Source organism: Ahaetulla prasina, chromosome 13 (assembly GCF_028640845.1).
Source record: "Ahaetulla prasina isolate Xishuangbanna chromosome 13, ASM2864084v1, whole genome shotgun sequence".
Classification (NCBI taxonomy): domain Eukaryota; kingdom Metazoa; phylum Chordata; class Lepidosauria; order Squamata; family Colubridae; genus Ahaetulla; species Ahaetulla prasina.
Genome location: NC_080551.1, coordinates 6,618,945 through 6,637,149, shown reverse-complemented (window position 1 = coordinate 6,637,149; position 18,205 = coordinate 6,618,945). Strand labels below are relative to the sequence as shown.

General features: G+C 41.4%; 1 long non-coding RNA gene across 4 annotated transcripts in view; it reads right to left on the bottom strand.

The window, feature by feature from the left end:
• Nucleotides 1–1,031: 1,031 nt before the first annotated feature.
• Nucleotides 1,032–18,205, bottom strand: part of LOC131184533 (uncharacterized) — a 40,386-nt gene continuing 23,212 nt past the window's right edge. Inside the window, exons 2-6 of one of the 4 annotated variants that reach the window (XR_009151990.1) lie at nucleotides 16,628–16,874; nucleotides 15,071–15,212; nucleotides 14,585–14,866; nucleotides 7,514–8,978; nucleotides 1,032–7,369 (exon numbers count right to left, since the gene is read on the bottom strand). This is a non-coding gene — a long non-coding RNA (uncharacterized LOC131184533). Of the gene's footprint in view, nucleotides 8,979–14,584; nucleotides 14,867–15,070; nucleotides 15,213–16,627; nucleotides 16,875–18,205 lie in introns of all 4 variants that reach the window. The other 3 variants (XR_009151991.1, XR_009151992.1, XR_009151993.1) reach the window with 3 other exon arrangements.

The following is an 18,205-nucleotide window of genomic DNA, read 5'->3' as shown; positions in this document are numbered from 1 at the left end:
ACCGGTTCTGTTTCTAAGTTGTCTAATACCAGATCATTTCGCCACTGACCAGAGATATAAATCAGGTCCAGTGTGCCACCCCCTGTGTGCGTGGGGCCATCAATTACCTGGATCAGGTCCAAGGCTGTCATGGAAGCCTGGAACTCCCGAGCCGTTGTCAATGACAAGCCCGTCGATGGCAGGTTAAAGTCCCCCATGACTATCAGTCTGGGGGTCTCCACCGCCACCCCGGCGAGTACCTCCAACAGCTCGGGTAGGGCTGTGGTCACGCAGCAAGGAGCCAGGTACGTGATCAACAAGCCCATCTGATCGCGATGGCCCCACTTCACAAAGAGGGATTCACAACCGGCAATCTGAGGAACAGTGGCCTCCCTCGGCTCTAGACTTTCTCTAAAATAGAATAGCTAACCTTGCAGACCATGTGACAAGACTTTGAATCTTTCTCACATCAATGAATCCCAGGTGCTTTTTGGACTGCAAAGACCATGATCCGGAGCTGAGGTGATTTATGATGCTAGAATAAATAGTCCAACCATATCTGGAGAACGGAAGTCGCATCTGGAGAGTGAGGAAGTGCACAGAAAGTAGTAGATGAATGCTGGCCTGTAAAATACAGTTCATTCTCATAACATAACATAATAACAGAGTTGAAAGGGACCATGGAGGTCTTCTAGTCCAACTCCCTGTCGAGGCAGGAAACCCTACACCATCTCAGACAAATGGCTATCCAACATTTTGTTAAAAATTTCCAGTGTTGGAGCATTTACAACTTCTGCAGGCAAGTTGTTCCACTCATTAATTGTTCTGACTATCAGGAAATTTCTCCTTAGTTCTAAGTTGCTTCTCTCCTTGATTAGTTTCCACCCATTGCTTCTTGTTCTACCCTCAGGTGCTTTGGAGAATAGTTTGACTCCCTCTTCTTTGGGGCAGCCTCTGAGATATTGGAACACTGCTATCATGTCTCCCCTAGTCCTTCTTTTCATTAAACTAGGCATACCGACTTCCTGCAACCGTTCTTCATATGTTTTAGCCTCCAGTCCCCTAATCATCTTTGTTGCTCTTCTCTGCACTCTTTCTAGAGTCTCAACATCTTTTTTACATCGTGGCGACCAAAACTGGATGCAGTATTCCAAGTGTGGCCTTACCAAGGCATTATAAAGTGGTATTAACACTTCACGTGATCTTGATTCTATCCCTCTGTTTATGCAGCTCAAATGTTGGCTTCTTTGGCAGCTGCTGCACACTGCTGGCTCATATCTAAATGGTTGTCCACTAGGACTCCAAGATCCCTCTCACAGTTACTACTATTGAGCAAGGTGTCACATATACGGTACCTGTGCTTTTTTTTTTTTTTGCCTAAATGTAGAACCTTATGAATCAATGTTTGTCAAATGACAAACATTGATTCAGTAACCATTTGAAGTTACAAGGGCGCTGACTTAAAACTGGTCCTCATACTTACAACTGTTGCAGAATTCCTAAGGTCATGTGATCAAAATTTGGGCATGTAGCGACCAGCATGTATTTACAATGGATACAGCATGCCAGGGTCATGTAATTGCCACTCAGCTTCCAACCAGCAAAGTCAATGGAAAATCCAGATGGGTTTTACAATTGCATAATGCATTTAACTGCAGTGATTCAATAACAACCACAGTGGGGAGGAGGAGGCATAATTCATTTAACAACTGCCTTGCTTAGGAATAAACATTCTGGCCCCAAATAAGGTCATAAGTCAAGGACTACCTGTAAACCAACTTTCTTTGGAAGTATTTTTTTTTCTCAGTGTATTTCTTTACCTTTATATCTGCTAAGCACTTACTGAAAGTGGTTAGTAGATATGGACGTATGGGATTGTTCTTTTTAAATGGCCATCAAAGCCCCCGTAAAAGATATCTCACACAAAGGTTTTAGAAATGTGCAATTTTATTTCAGAATATTCGGTCAATTAAAAGACTGAAAAATAAACAACTAACAGGTCTTCTGATCAAGTGAACCCCAGAAAAAACTTCAATACAATTTGGACCATATCACCAGATGAGCTGTACCTTATTTTCAGGTAGATTTCTACTGCCCCCATCCCAAACTTGGAAAAAGCCAACTACAGGTACCAGCCTTCTTAATTACTCTGCTTGTTAATGTCATGTACCGTATAGATCCATGGGCTAGGTCTTCCATAGAATCCTAGCAGGTATCCACAGTGTAAATAGTATGATAGCTTTTGTCATCTCTGTTGATAATATAAGACCATCTAAGATCTGGATGATAAAATGAAGCATGAGAAGCTCATGTTCATTTTCACCTGAGATGCAAAGAGTCATTCTTGAGCTTTTCTTGGGACATCTTATACTAACCTGCTGAAACTGAATGATGGACAAGAAAATGAGTTGTATTATAAGTAATGCACATAATGTGAACGCAGCATTCATTTCATATATAAAACTGCTTCAACATAGACACATGGCTACTACTTGAGGATTCAATCCCCTCACCAAGGAAGCCTGCTGAATTTCTGGAGGCATCTCACTAGCTTTCAAGCCAGCTTTGTTCACAAGTTTTATTATTCTCAGCATAATAGAAGAGAAAGGAATACAGTATACACCATGTTGAGCTCCTGAAAGAGAGGCATAACAGAAATGGAATAAATGAATAAAACATTGGTTTTGATTTAGAAGATATGGGTCCCCGGTTATGTCTTAGTATGCTGCGCAATCTGTAATTGTAGTAACAAGGGTCAGCAATATGTATGATTGTGGCTCTCTATGTCATAGCTTTCTCAGAGGTTTGTATGGTCCAAGCTATCTATCAACAGTTCTTTGAGCTTGGTTCAAAAAAGACCCTATATATTTCCACAAACAAAGACATTTACTAAATAAATAAACCCTTTAAAAGTCTCGGCACCTTGATTCTGGAGTGAAGAACATCATCACTTCTTCACTACCCTAGTTAATGGAGATTTGAACACAAAATACTGTCCTTTGCCTGAAGATGGTTATAATTTCTTCAGGCAACCAAAAACTGGATAACTCAGGTTTCCAAACTGGGGAAAAGACTTTAAAGCAGTGGTGAAATCCAAATTTTTTTACTACTGGGTCTGTGGGCATAGTGTGGCTTGGTGGGCGTGGCTTGGTGGGCGTGGCAGGGGAAGGATACTGCAAAATCCCCATTCCCTCCCCACTCCTAGAGGAAGGATATTGCAAAATCTCCATTCCCTCCCCACTCCTAGAGGAAGGATATTGCAAAATCTCCATTCCCATCCCACTCTGGGGCCAGCACCAGAGGTGGTATTTGCCAGTTCTCCGAACTGCTCAAAATTTCCGCTACCGGTTCTCCAGAACCTGTCAGAACCTGCTGGATTTCACCCCTGCCATAAAGTCAAGATTTTACTTTCACACTTAGATACATGAGTCTGAGTAGCACTTCAGGTATCCTACTTTAAGATCAGAATGGAAACTTGTATTGTTTATCTATGCTTGGAATGCATTACCTGACTCTGTGGTCTCTTCTCATAACCCCAAAAGCTTTAAACAAAATCTATCCACTGTTGACCTCACCACATTCCTAAGAGGACTCTAAGGGGCGTGCATAAGAGCACAAATGTGCCTACCGTTCCTGTCCTTTTGTTTCTTTCCATATATATATATGTGTCTTAAAAACACAGCTTCTGTTTTTTCAGTCATCTTCTCAGAATGCCGGAGAAATTCTTTTTAATTCTTGGAAGTGTTATCGTGGATTTATCTTATTCTCAGTTGTGATAAAATTGTCTATGGAGATTCTCAATCATCCAGTCATGGTTGTTCCAAAGATGTGTTGTTGTTTTTACAAAAGGCAACTGGACTTTCTTGGGGTTTTTATTTTCTTTGTTAAGGTTTTGCTTCTCATCCGAGAAGTTTCTTCAGTTCTGACAGAATTATTACTGGTGGATTTTATGTGACATCACTGTCCAAAATTCTTCAGCACTGGCATTCCATCCTGATGTCTCACTTTGAGGAACTTACCAAGAACAATAAAAAAAAAATCTCCTTATACCTGAAGACAACCCAGAGGAATATCTAACCTTGCAGACCATGTGACAGACTTTGAATCTTTCTCATATCAATGAAACCCAGGTGCTTTTTTTTGGATGGCAGAGACCATGATCTGGAGCTGAGGTGATTTATGATGCTAAAATAAATAGTCCAACGATATCTGGAGAAGTGAAGTTGCATCCGGAGAGTGAAGTACACAGAAAGTAAATGAATGCTGGCCTGTAAAATAGCAAATTTTAGAGATATTGGCTCCTGTTCTATAAATCTAACCTGAGATGCCCCAAAACATATACAACAGTTGAGTTTGCATATATACGAAGGCCTACTTTTAGTCAATCACGATTTATCTTTGATGGCTTTCAGCACACACTAAATGATAAAACATGATTTCATGCCAGTGAATTCTGCTATGAATTCACCTCGTTGGGAGGTGTGTGTGATAGAAGGAAATACTATTAAATACTCTTCCATTATTCCACTACCATTCTGAGTTAATCGTATTGTTCTGACATTTTCAACTGGTGGTTCGGCGTAGCTGCCTAGCTTTGCATCTCAGTAGTCCTCATTTGAAGAAACCTGTTTTGCATTATGGCTGATTTACACACTGAATCAATCATCTGATCCATTGATTGCTTCTGAAATTATTTTGATTCTTTAATAGTACACTTTTCCTCCCCTACCCTCAGATTCTGATTAAAACCAGGCAAAACCCATCAATGCCTGACAAATATATGGGGGGGGGGCGTTTCCTTGGGACGGGAAAGGACAAATAAGATCCCAGCTTTTTCTTATTGTGGAACCATTAGAGCATATAAATCTCGTCAGGATTGTGATAAATGTAGATTGATGCATTATACTAGCCAAATGGAGTTTATGGGTTGTGTCTCATGGTTCACAGCTGTCTCAGGTTGTGCTTCTGAACCAGATTCTTGCTATAGTTTGGAAGACAACATTCTGAATGAAGCATTGTTATTCCTCTTCCAGAACAGAGGTCTCCAACTTTGGCAACTTTAAGACTTGGGGACTTCAACTCCCAGAATTCCTCAGCCAGCTTTGCTTTGCTGGCTGAGGGCTTCTGGGAGTTGAAGTCCCCAAGTCTTAAAGTTGCCAAAGTTGGAGACCCCTGTTCCAGAATGTAATCCTTGGCCCTATCAAGGGACGATCCTGTGAGGCAAGATGGGCAGTTGGCAAATTTGATAAATACCTAAAATGACTTAGGGTTCCCTTGTAAGGGGACGCAAACATCTTATCAGCGAGTTCATTCCATCACACAAAAACAGTGAGGATTGACTTCTGACTGTAGGTCCTCCTATGTGGTATAGTTTGGAAGGATCCTCCATAAAAAAAGAAAAACAAACCAGGTACAGATGGATACATTTAGCTGAAGAAATTCAGGGCCAAATGTCAAGCTATTAAGGGCATTAAACCAGCCAGATGTCTTGGGAAATACTAGCCAATTTTCAGTGCATTCGCTAGACCTGGTCCCTGAAGCACTTAGTTGTTTGTTTTGAACGTTGGACCCCAACATCTTGATTCAATATGAATACATTCACCAATTTAGCATTTTAAAGAAAGTTTAGAACCAGTCAAGGGTAGGCCACCTGGTGTCCTCCAGATGCTGTAGATTTCAACTTGCAGCCATTGCAAACAATGGGGAAGGACTGTAACTAATCCAAACATCTGAAAAACACCAGGATATCTGAAGAATAACTCTGTGGGCATGAGAAACTGGCCTCTATTCAACTATGCCATTCAATTTATCTAGTTAAGGTATGGACTGGCCATGCTTCTACCACAAGGACTGGAAATCTGCAGTCATGTAGTTTCTAAACTCATGTTCCGCAGCCTTCAGGGTCCCTTTAAATATAAGAGCTGAAAACATGCCATGTTGACATGAGAAACAAATGAAAATTGTAATAGAAACAGTAAAATAAGCGAAGCACGGGTAAATAACGAAGGAACACCTTAACATAACCTGAAGAACCTGCCCCACCACGTATCTGGTGTGATTCCATTGCTAGAAAATATTCAGTACTTTACTATTGAAACTTGTAGTCCACAACCTTTTTCATGCACTAACTGGAGATTCTGAAGATTGAATCTGGAACTTGGAGCATAAGAAATATGTACTCTTCTATTGAATAGCAGCTCCTTGACCAGGTTTTCCCAATCTGCTGCCTTCTAGATATACAATTGGGAGGTTGGAGAATTTGGAGAAGACTAATGTAGTCTATACGGTAGTGGCCAAAATAGTGGAAACTTATGGGAAAAGTGTCTTTTTGAGGTTTGATGGCTAATAACACAATTTTTTTGTTCATTTGTTTGGAGTTTCAAGATAATCCTATTCCACTGCTGGAATGGCCTGGGAATAGCCCAGACTTTAACCCAACTGAAAATCTATGGAGCCGACTAAAGAAACTTGTTAGGCAGAAGCGACCTAGCAATAAAACCCAGTTAATAGAAGCAATCATTCACTCTTGGTTTCATATGATAACAGCTGCAGAACTAAATGACTTGGTTCACTCTATGGGAAGACATTGTAAGGCCCTAATTCATGCTAAAGGTTACCCAACTAAGGATTAACTGACATGGTGATCATTTTTGTATATCTCGTTTTTTTCTACAGTGATCATTTTTGTATATCTCATTTTTTCTATCTGTTTCACTTTTCTTCTTTATACTGTAACTGCTATTCTAATAGCAAATCCTTCATAAAAGTTACTGCATTACATTCTTGCTTAAATTATCTTTCCATTGATATATAATTTGATGGTACTACTCCATAAAAAAGTGGTGTTATTAGCTACTTTTAGAAAATACACTTTTCCCAAAAGGTTTCCACAATTTTGGCCACCACTGTAGACATCCGAAGAAGGTCATACTGGAGATCCAGCATGGCATAATGGTGAAGATATTGTACTAGGCAAAAGAAGACTCGGGTTCTAAGTCCTCCTTTGGCCCAGATGTCCTAGATGACTCAGGGGCTAGTCCCTTCTTCTCAGCCCAATAGTTAATGGAGAGTAGTTGAAAAGGTGCTTGAACAGAAATGGGAGACTTGGGTTCTAATCCACCCTCATTTTGGAAGCTTACAGGTTGACTTTAGCCTCATCTTTCTGCCTTAGTCCCACCTACCCCCTTCAAATGTTGGGGTGAAAAGTATAAAAGGGAATGCTTTAAGTATAAATTTAATAAATAAATACTTGGCCAAGATGATCATGTCCATATACGCTAGTCTGAGAAACCATTTGTCCACTAACGCTAGAATGAGAAACCATTTTCAAAGGGAAACATTGATTTTCATAACTTGTTTCCAGGCAAAGAGGCCATCAGATCTTGTGGTCCTGTATTGTGAGAAAAATTGAAAAAGGGAGAAGAAAGGGAACAGCCAGATGAAACAAGAGAGAAAAGGTATGATGGTTTGTTGCACAGTCAATCAGATGTTTAGATTGGATCTGGCATTTTTAATCTACTTATTGAGTCCTTACCAAGGACCTGGGAGAGGCAGCTATGGTTGTTTGATGGTGTTAAAGGTTTTGTTGCAGGATGTAAACTGTTCCAAGCTTGAAAGCTGTTCTGCACTTTGAAATTGACTGATGGTGATTTTGTCAATGCTGATGGTGTTCAAGTGGTGCTCCAATAGGTTGGTCAGTTATTATTATTATTACCCACAACAATGTGAAATCACACTACCAGTTCTTTAGCTGATATTAGTTTTCAATCATGTTGAATTCTTCCAATGAACCTAGGATGTTGTATTGTATCGACATTGTATATTTGCAGATCCAAGCCTTTTGTAATTGACAGATGGCAATTTTGTCGATGCAAAGGTTTTCTAAATGCCGTCCAAAAATTTTAGATATGGCAACCCAAAGTGTAGATAGCTACTGGGATCACCGCAGATGACTTAAGTTATAATATTATTCTATAATATAATATTTTAATTCCCACTACAGTTACCATGCATATCTCCCACTAATGGCTAGGAAAGCCATGGAAGATGTTAGAAAAAAATTGCTCGCTGATTGAGTTGACTTGCTGAGTTAGATCAAGGAGCCTTCAAATCCTTTGGCTGATTTCAATAGCACTTTTTTAAACATAGGCACCCACAAATGGTTGTGAATCAATTTATTCAGATAAGGCCTGATCTGATTATCGCATCTGTTCTGCAGATTTCTTTTGTGATTCAGCGAGGCAAAAGAAGTCCCAAAATTCCAACGAAGTATCTAGAGAAGTCAAAAGCATCTCATGCATACAGCTTGCCCACTCCTGATCTGGATTTTGGAGTTAAAATTAATTGGCGGTAGAGACAGGGTAAAGAAGATGATTCTTTCTTCTGGCTAATTGTCATTTCTTTAGGATATTTAAATAAATTAACAAAGATTAGGCATATTAACCACTAATGGCCATGTCAGTTAAATAGAACCTTCAGAGCTAGAAATTATATACCGTTTGATATCTACTGTGCTGATAGACAAGTCAACATGTAAGCTGTCATTTCCACCAATAGTCTTCTGAAACACATCTGGGTTAGACGCTGAAGGCTGGTCTTGGTGAATTTTTATTCTTTTCCCAAAGAACATTATCTTAGCCCAGGGGTCAGCAACCTGCGGCTCTGGAGCCGCATGTGGCTCTTTCATCCCTCTGCTGTGACTCCCTGTCGCTGGTCAGCACCACAATTCTGAGAGGAGCTTCCAGTTTGGGGCTGGGGGATAAGCAGGGCATGCCAGGAGGAGACTCTATGGCAAGGGGCGTGTTTTCCAGTCAGCTCCACAATTGATAGGGTTTTTGGTTAGGACTAGTAGAGGAAAAAGGATGCAATGCAAGGAGGAGACTCAATGATGGGGGAACCAGACTTCCAGTTGGCTCCAGAATTGAACAAGGGGCTTCTGGTTAGGACCTTTGTGGCTCTTTGAGTGTTTAAGGTTGCCGACCCCTGTCTTAGCCAGTTCTCTGAAAAGGAAGGAAAGGCCATCAGAATATGGATAGAGATTTCTCATCATTGTGCTTGAGACAAAGATAGTTTTGCCCATGGCACGTCATCTCCCAGAGACTCTCTTTCAGAATAACAGAATAACAGAATAACAGAGTTGGAAGGGACTTTAGAAGTCTTCTAATCCAACCCTCTACTCAACAGGAGACCCTACACCCATGATGGCGAACCTATGGCATGCATCCTGGAAGTGGAATGCAGAGCCATCTATCCGGGCATGCCAGCCATCGCCTGTTGCTCTTCCGGGTTTGGCCAACTGGTCTTCGTGCATGCGGGAGCACCAGAAACCGAAAGAGTAGCTCCCTGGCATCCATGCACATGCCTGGGAGCTGAGCTTCCAGTTTCTGGTGTGTGCATGCAAGCCGACCAACTGGTCTTCATGCACACATGCGCACCAGAAACTGGAAGACCAGGTGACAGGCACGCCGGGGAACTGTTCTTTCGTTTTCCGGTGCTCTCCTCTCACCCGTGAGCTCCTGTTTTAGCACTTGGTGCCCAAAAGGTTCACTAACACTGCCCTATATCATTTCAAATAAAGGGCTGTCCAATCTCTTCTTAAAAACCTCCAGTGCTGGAGCATCCACAGCTTCTGGAGGCAAGTCGTTCCATTGGTTAATTGTTCTCACTGTCAGGAAATTTCACTTTATTTATTTATTTTTTTTATTTGCATTTATATCCCACCCTTCTCCGAAGACTCAGGGCGGCTTACACTATGTCAAGCAATAGTCTTCATTCTATTTGTATATTATATGCAAAGCCAACTTATTGCCCCCAACAATCTGGGTCCTCATTTTACCTACCTTATTAAGGATGGAAGGCTGAGTCAACCTTGGGCCTGGTGGGACTTGAACCTGCAGTAATTGCAAGCAGCTGCTGTTAATAACAGACTGTCTTAGCAGTCTGAGCCACTCAAGGACTTTAGTTCTAGTTTGCGGGGGTTTTTTCCTTGATTAGCTCCCATCCCTCTGCTTCTTAAAATAGGCCATGGAAAAGAATGGTTCTTTCTGCCCTCGGCTTAAAAGCAGTCCCCTTTCGCTCACGCTTAAAGTAGAGAAAGCAGGGTCGTGTGCCATGTTTCTATAGATTAAAAAAAAAAGATCTAAGCCAAGACATGCACATTACCTTTCTTTTTTTAAAAAAAAGAAGAAGAAGAAGAAAAAGGAGGAGGAGGAGGATTTCTGATTGCAGATAACCGCTCAATTTGATTTAGTGTCGAATGATTGTGATGGGGTTGATAACTCGGCATTCATCTGTAATTCATCTTCTCTTGGTAGAAATTTACCGCAAAGCTAGAGCTTTCCCATCCCTGACAAGTCCTATTAATCTTCTTCAGACACATTTCAATAGGTGTCTCCATCTCAGCCCTTCATCTAAACACTCTTGAGTGTTTCCAGAGACTGGGAGATGCCTTTATTTCAGATTCCACAAGGAGAGAAGGAGGGAAGAGGGGACTTTATTTGGGTTGGAGGGTTTTTTTAATCCTCCCTCTCCATTTAGAATAGAATAGAATAGAATAGAATAGAATAGAATAGAATAGAATAGAATAGAATAGAATAGAATAGAATAGAATTTTATTGGCCAAGTGTAATTGGACACACAAGGAATTTGTCTTGGTGCATATGCTCTCAGTGTACATAAAAGAAAAGATACGTTCATCAAGGTACAACATTTACAACACAATTGATGGTCAATATATCAATATAAATCATAAGGATTGCCAGCAACAAGTTATAGTCATACAGTCATAAGTGGAAAGAGATTGGTGATGGGAACTATGAAACGATTAATAGTAGTGCAGATTCAGTAAATAGTCCTTTGTCACTCCTGGATAACTCTCTTTAACCCAGCCTGGGAAAGAAAATATTCCTTTTTCTGAAGGGACAACCCACTGAGTTATATCAGCCCTTCTGTAACCTGCCACCCGTAAATGCTTGAGATTCTATCCAGGGGTGGGTCCTACCAATGGTGGGATTCAAATAATTTAACAGCTGGTTAATGATTAGGTCATGCCCTAATGATTTTGTCCAACAACCGGTTCGCCAAACTGCTCAGAAAGTTAACAACCGGTTCTCCAGAAGTGGTGCAAACTGGCTGAATCCCACCACTGGGTTCCACTTACCTTTACTACCGGTTCACAGCGGGATCGCGCGTGCATGCGATCAAACTGGTCAGTCCTAGAGGAGATCAACCCTGACTGCTCTTTAGAAGGCCAGATCCTGAAGGTGAAACTCAAATACTCTGGCCACCTAATGAGAAGGAAGAAGAGCCTAATGCTGCGAATGATGGAGGGCAAAAGAAGAAGGGGACGACAGAGAACAAGGTGGCTGGATGGAGACACTGAAGCAGTAGGTGTGAGCTTAAATTGACTCCAGGGGATGGTAGAGGACAGGAAGGCTGGGAGAATCGTGGTCCATGGGGTCCTGATGGGTTGGACACAGCTTCCTGACTAACAACAAGAAGACATTTTCTACCATTCCTGCAGCAGATGACCAGACTGAGCCTAAGGGAAAAGTCAGGTAAGTCATCAGTCATGAATCCCTTCATGCCCAAAAGAAATTTAAGTCCAGTCCACCTTGAATTCCACTGACTTTTATCTACCACCAGTTTGCTTGGACTGTTAGTAGTTCAGATTCTTGTAGAGAGCTTAAACTTTCAATAAACCCTTGTATTCATTTTAATTGCCTGGACTCCTGATATCCTGTACTTGAAAATTCCAATATTTCTGACTTTTTCTTTTCTTTCCCTCTGGACAAATGGAGACATTTCCAAAGAAAATCCTGAGTTGCAGGCATCTGGGCGATATTTTCTGGGAATATCATTAACTTTCCTGGAAATAAGAGAAAGGCCAGAGACTGTAACTGGCAACGTGCCTTTTAATTACTTAAATTAACACTTTTTGTCCTCTGTCTAATTCAAGAGGCTGGCAAGTCTCTTGGACACCCTATTGCTTAACTCTAGCGTAACCCGATAATTGCTGGATGTTCACATTCAACAAAAGATTATGAATCTTAGAAATATGGAAGGTCTTCCTATTGGAAGCATTATTGCAAAAAGTCGGAGAGGACCTATCCCGTTCTTCTATTTCCAATCACCATTGATTTAGTTCATGTCTCAATTGCCACACAATACATAACCAGGTCAAAATGGGTGACAGTTGTGGGAATGCCCACAGGGAAATCAATTGCCCCAAAATCAATAATCCTGCAGGGTTAAAACATAACACCCCGTATGTGTATCTAGTCATGCAAATAGTTGAATTAACTCCATTCAGCCAGTCAGGATCGTTGGACAATCTAAACCAGGGGTCTCCAACCTTGACAACTTTAAGCCTGGCGGACTTCAACTCAATTAAACTGTAGGTTTCAAATTTTTACTTGTAAAGTTTGCAAACAGGATGACCCAAAATAAACTTGATCCAGTGGTGGTATTTAGCCAGTTCTATCCGGTTCAGGACAAACCGGTAGCAGCGGATGTGGGAGGCTCGGCCCACCCGCCCGGATGTCATCACGTCCCATTTATCCATGTTATTGATGCTCCGCACAAGCGCGGAAGGCCCTACGCGTGCTACGGAGGTGGCTTGTGCAAGCGAAGTGAGCTCACCCGCTCATCCAGGTTTGACCCAATTCTCCTGCCCAAATCCAATTTCCCTCCCTTAGGTCGTTCTTGATGTAGCTTTGGTGGGGGAGGTAAGGGATTACTTTGGACAAGATCTGGCACGCGCCATGATTGTGTGTCATTGGGCAATGGCAACAACAGTGTGGAGAAATCAAAACCTTCTCTTCCAGCTTGATCCATCTTTAACACACATCAGTCAAATGGCATTTGAGACCCCAGGACCATGATATACCTCCTGGGACCCTCTTTGTCCCCCTATCACACATTAGCTACCAAAGCGTGAACAAATATTGCTCTGTCAAATTAGTTCTATGTAATATTTAAAGATGGATTAACTCTGGGATCCCTTGCAGCAGGCAAAGGAGATGGATGCAGTGTGTGTGTGTGTGTTTGTTTGTGTGTGTGTGTGTGTGTTGTGCCAAAGGGCTGCTTGGAATTTAAATGTGATCGTGAGTAGCTGAAGTACCTGGCTGGCAGAACAGAAATATGGTATTAGCTTTTTGAATAAAAATCCTCAGATTGGTTTTAATGCATCAGACTTGGCGCCTTTGAGTCAATTCACAGATTCGATGCATTATTAGCATAATTTTTTTCCTGAATTGTTGCAACTCATGAAATCTTTGAATCTACTAGACTTACCATATGGTAAATCCAAAGTGGTTTTGGGGAGATTCACAGACTCTTAGTGTTTCAGGTTAGTTTCAATTTGTTAAAGAATTTTACAGAACTAAGGAGAAATTTCCTGATGTTAGAACAATTAATCAGTGGAACAGCTTGCCTCCAGAAGTTGTGGGGGCTCCATCATCGTAATTTTTTTAAAGAGACTGGACAGCCACTTGTCTGGAATGGATAGGGTTTTCTGACTGAGCAGGGGGTTGGAGTAGAAGACCTCGAAAGTCCCTGCCAGCTCTGTTATTAAACTAATATGTTCTGTTATTCTAATGATCATTCAAACATAGACAGGAAAAATACATAGGGAGAGAAAGTGAAGCAGTGGAAACATTTTAAGCCACCCAGAATTGCTTGGAAGTGAGTTGGGCAGCACATAAATTTAATAAATATAGTAATAATTTTACATCTGATCTTATAACAGTGCATGCATCACCATATTTTTTGTGGTTTTACCTCCATCTAGAAATTGAAACATGTAATATCTAAATGTCAGCTGATAAATTGCCACTTACCCAGGGGTGGGATTCAGGCAGTTTGGAACGGTTCAGACAAACCGGATGTTAATTTTAATCTGGTTCGCCGAACCGGTTGTTCCAAGGATTGGCTGACCCAGCCCATCCCACTGCACCCCTCCCAGGAGTCTCCATGCAGCCTGTTTTCAATGCCAAATAAGTGCAGGGCTCGTGCAGAGGCTCTGGGTCAGAGGTGGGTTTCAGCAGGTTCTGAGCAGTTCTGGAGAACTGGTAGCAGAAATTTTGAGTAGTTTGGAGAACCAGTAAATACCGCCTCTGGCTGGCCCCACCCCCATCTATTCTCTGCCTCCCGAGTCCAAGCTGATCAGAAGGAAATGGGGATTTTGCAGTAACCTTCCCCTGGAGTGAGGTGGGAATGGAGATTTTACAGTATCTTCCCCTGCCACACCCACCAAGCCACGCCCACAAGCCACGCCCACAGAACCGGTAGTAAAAAAAATGGAAACCCACCACTGCTCTGGGAGGGCAAAAAATCATTTACGGCCTCCGGAGGACCTCCAGAGCCCCAGGGGAGACCGTTTGCACCCTCCTGGAGGCTCAAGGAAAGCCTCTGGAGACTGAGGAGGGGAAAAATGGGCCTACCGGAAGTCCATAAACGGGCCCATTTCCAGCCTCTGGAGGGAGTCCGGAGCCCAGGGGAGGCTGCTTTTGACTTCCTGGAGGCTCCAGGAAAGCCTCTAGAGTGCCCACCCAGTTCGGGCAGCGAACCAGTTGCTGAAATTTTTCAATCCCACCCCTGCACTTACCTAGTTCCCTATGGTGAGTCAAACTCACATCTAAGCAAATCGGCTCTTATTAATAGATGCAGAGATATCTTAATTCTCCCCATGATTACTCTTTTTCTTTTCTTTTTTTTTTCCTTTCCAGTATCTGCATTCCATAAATCGCAGATCTAGGAATGTGTTTGCCCCGGTCTTCGTTGCACAAGTGATGAAGTTGTTGGGTTTTTTGTATTTCTGCCCTTCTTGAGCCTTTCTGACTGGAACGCATGTGGCATTTCATGCTTTAGTAATGACATTCACAGGTGCCTGAGAAAGAGGGAGAAGGGAGAGTTCAAAAGTCCATTTTATAGGCCACATGGCAATGTCCTTTCAGGACCACCCAGGTTCTCACGAGTAGCAGGCAACTCATTGTGTGTGAGTCAGTGGAATGAATATGTGGAAATCATATGTGCCTTGCCTAATCCTAGATGACATTTAGCCCTGATTCATGGAAACAATTGCAAGCCTTACCTTTTATTTATTTATTTATGGAGATGGCCAGTCTTCCACCATCATCTTGAGAAGTTTTTCAGCTGTTCTTCTTTGTCCTGCTTCCAGAATGTAGGTGTGTTCATCTCTGACTACTTCCATCAAAAACCACTTTGAGGGATTCCTACGATAAAAAGACGGGGCTTCAGTAGCATCCCTCTTGTCTCAACACATTAAATTGAGAAGGAATGGACAGACTTCAGATTTATTGTAATTTCTTCTTGTTTTGAGCAGAAAATTTCACCTGCACATTTTTTCCCTTGTCATTTTATTGGATTAAAGGGAAATTGTTTCAGAAATTACAGATGGAATGTGATCTATCTAGTTATATTCCAAATACATATTAAAAATAAATAGGAAAGGAACGAAGGAACGAAGGAAGGGACAAAGGAATGAAGAAAAGAGAAAGAAAGAAAGAAAGAAAGAAAGAAAGAAAGAAAGAAAGAAAGAAAGAAAGAAAGAAAGAAAGAAAGAAAGAAAGAAAGAAAGATTATTCTCCAAAGCACCAGAGGGCAGGACAAAAAATAATGATTGGAAACTTATCAAAGAGAGAAGCAACCTGGAATTAAGAACAAACTTCCTAACAGTGAGGACAATTAACCAGTGGAACAGCTTGCCTCCAGAAATTGTGGGTGCTCCATCACTGGAGGTTTTTAAGAAGAGCCTGGATCATCACTTGTCTGAGATAGTATAGGTTCTCCTGATTGAGCAGGAGACTAGAAGACCTCCAAGTTCCTTTCCAACTCTTGTTGTTCTGTTCTGTTCTGTTCTGTTCTGTTCCCTTCCCTTCCCTTCCCTTCCCTTCCCTTCCCTTCCCTTCACGTCCATTCCATTATCCTATCCTATCCTATCCATGTTAAATCTAAAAAAGTTTAAATGGCTAATGAAAGAGTTGTATCGTTATAGATTTCTTAAATATCAGCTGGTTGTCAGCCATACTAGGCTGGAGGCTTCCACACGCTGACACTGGTGTACGCCGGAGCTGAGCTCGCGTGCCCACTGATATGGTGGCATGCGTGCCATAGGTTCACCATCATGGATATGAGGGAACTAGCAACAGGACCATATTTCCCCATCCCTTCATTTCTAACTGTTCAAGTCATTTTCTGTACAATACCCCACTGAAATCTTCATTGAAGTGAATCAAGAAAATAAGTATCAGTCAGATGGATATGGAACTGTGAGGCTTTCCAAACATCTTTCCTAGAAACAGAATATTTTGGAATGGCATATAGTTATATAGGGGTCTCAGACAAACAAATGGCTATCCAATCTCTTCTTAAAAACTTCCAGTGTTGGAGCATTTACAACTTCTGGAGGCAAGTTGTTCCACTGATTAATTGTTCTTACTGTCAGGAAATTGCTCCTTAGTTCTAGGTTGCTTCTCTCCTTCATTAGTTTCCACCCATTGCTTCTTGTCCTGTTCTTAGGTGCTTTGGAGAATAACTTGACTCCCTCTTCTTTGTGGCAATCCCTGAGATACTGGAAGACTGCTATCATGTCACCCCCTATACCATCTTTTCATCAAACTAGACATACCCATTTCCAGCAGCCATTCATTATGTTTTAGCCTCCAATCCCCTAATCATCTTCATTGTTCTTCTCTGCAGTCTTTCTAGAATCCAACATCTTTTTTACATTGTGGCGACCAAAACTGGATGCAGTATTCCAAGTGTGTCTCAGGTGAAGAGAGCTGAAGCATCAGGAAATACATCCCATATTGATCACTGCATCCACAATATCAGTTCAAGGCACCAACAAGATAGATCCAAAACCAGTTCTCTGCCTATCGGATAATAAAATAAAATAAAAAAACCAGATATTTGTTTTGCAGGGAAGAAAGTTTCTAAGAAATTACAGTATTAAAATTGCAGGATACAACATTAATAAAAATGTTGCAAGGGCTGACGTAAGAAGCCATACGCTCAGAATGGAAAAATATTGATGCCTAACCATATAATCTAAGTTTTAAGGAGGAAGCAATGAGGGAAAATATCCTAAACTGGAAAGGGGACTCTTCCAAAATGTGTTTTACTAGTTAGAAATAACTACACAACCCATGACTCATCGAGTCAACATTCCAGAGATACATCTTTATCTAGATAGAGGATCAGAATGTCAATGGGTGGACAAAAAAGCAGCAACTTCCAATTTCCTAATGGCTCGCCAAGAATATCAGAAATTTTCCTCCCTTCCTTCCTTCCTTCCTTCCTACCTTCCTTCCTTTTCTTCCTTCCTCCTTCCTTCCTTAAATGAATTCAAGGCTACTTTTTTCCTATGGTAAGGTTGAATCTTTCAATATTTTTGAATGGCCCTGTTCACAAAATGCCCTGAAAGGGACAATGCCAAACCCTAGCAGATATATCTACAAGATTTATTAGCCTAGACATTGATCAAATCCAGCCTTCTGGGTTTGTTTATGGTTCAATGTATCACACACACCCCAAAATAGGTTAATTCAGTAATCAGGTGAAGTGTGCTGTTAAAGGCAGTTACAAAGAACTCAGCATGACCGAACTCAGCAGGATTGCCTTCTCACTGTGCATGAGATAGAAGGGTGAACCAAGAAGGTATTTTTCATGCCTGACCTCTAGTACAAATTCAGGAATTTATCTCTGAAGTAGCTCTACCATTCTTCAACCCCTCTGCCCAACATACCGTAGCCCCAGAGACACTAGCTAATCTTACCATTGTCAATGTACCATGGTCAAAGTATCCGAGCATGGATATTAATGGTTCCAGCAATCATTTATACAGGTAGTCCTCAATGTACAACCACAAATGAGCCCAAAAATTTATGTGGCTAAGTGAGACAATTGTTAAGTGTGTTTTGCCCCATTTTATAACCTTTCTTGCCAAGGCTGTTAAGCAAATCACTGCAGTTGTTAAACTAGTGACACCACTGTCATGTCACTCCTAGTCCTCCTTTTCATTAGACTAGCCAGAACTCAATGCCTGCAACCATTCTTCGTATGTTGTAGTCACCAGGCCCTTAATCATCTTAGTTGTTCTTCTCTGCACTTTTTCCCCAAAGTCTCACTGCCTTTATATAATGTTTAAATAGTCATTGTGTTTAAAACCCACATTATAATAATTCAAAAATCATTGCTATTCTTC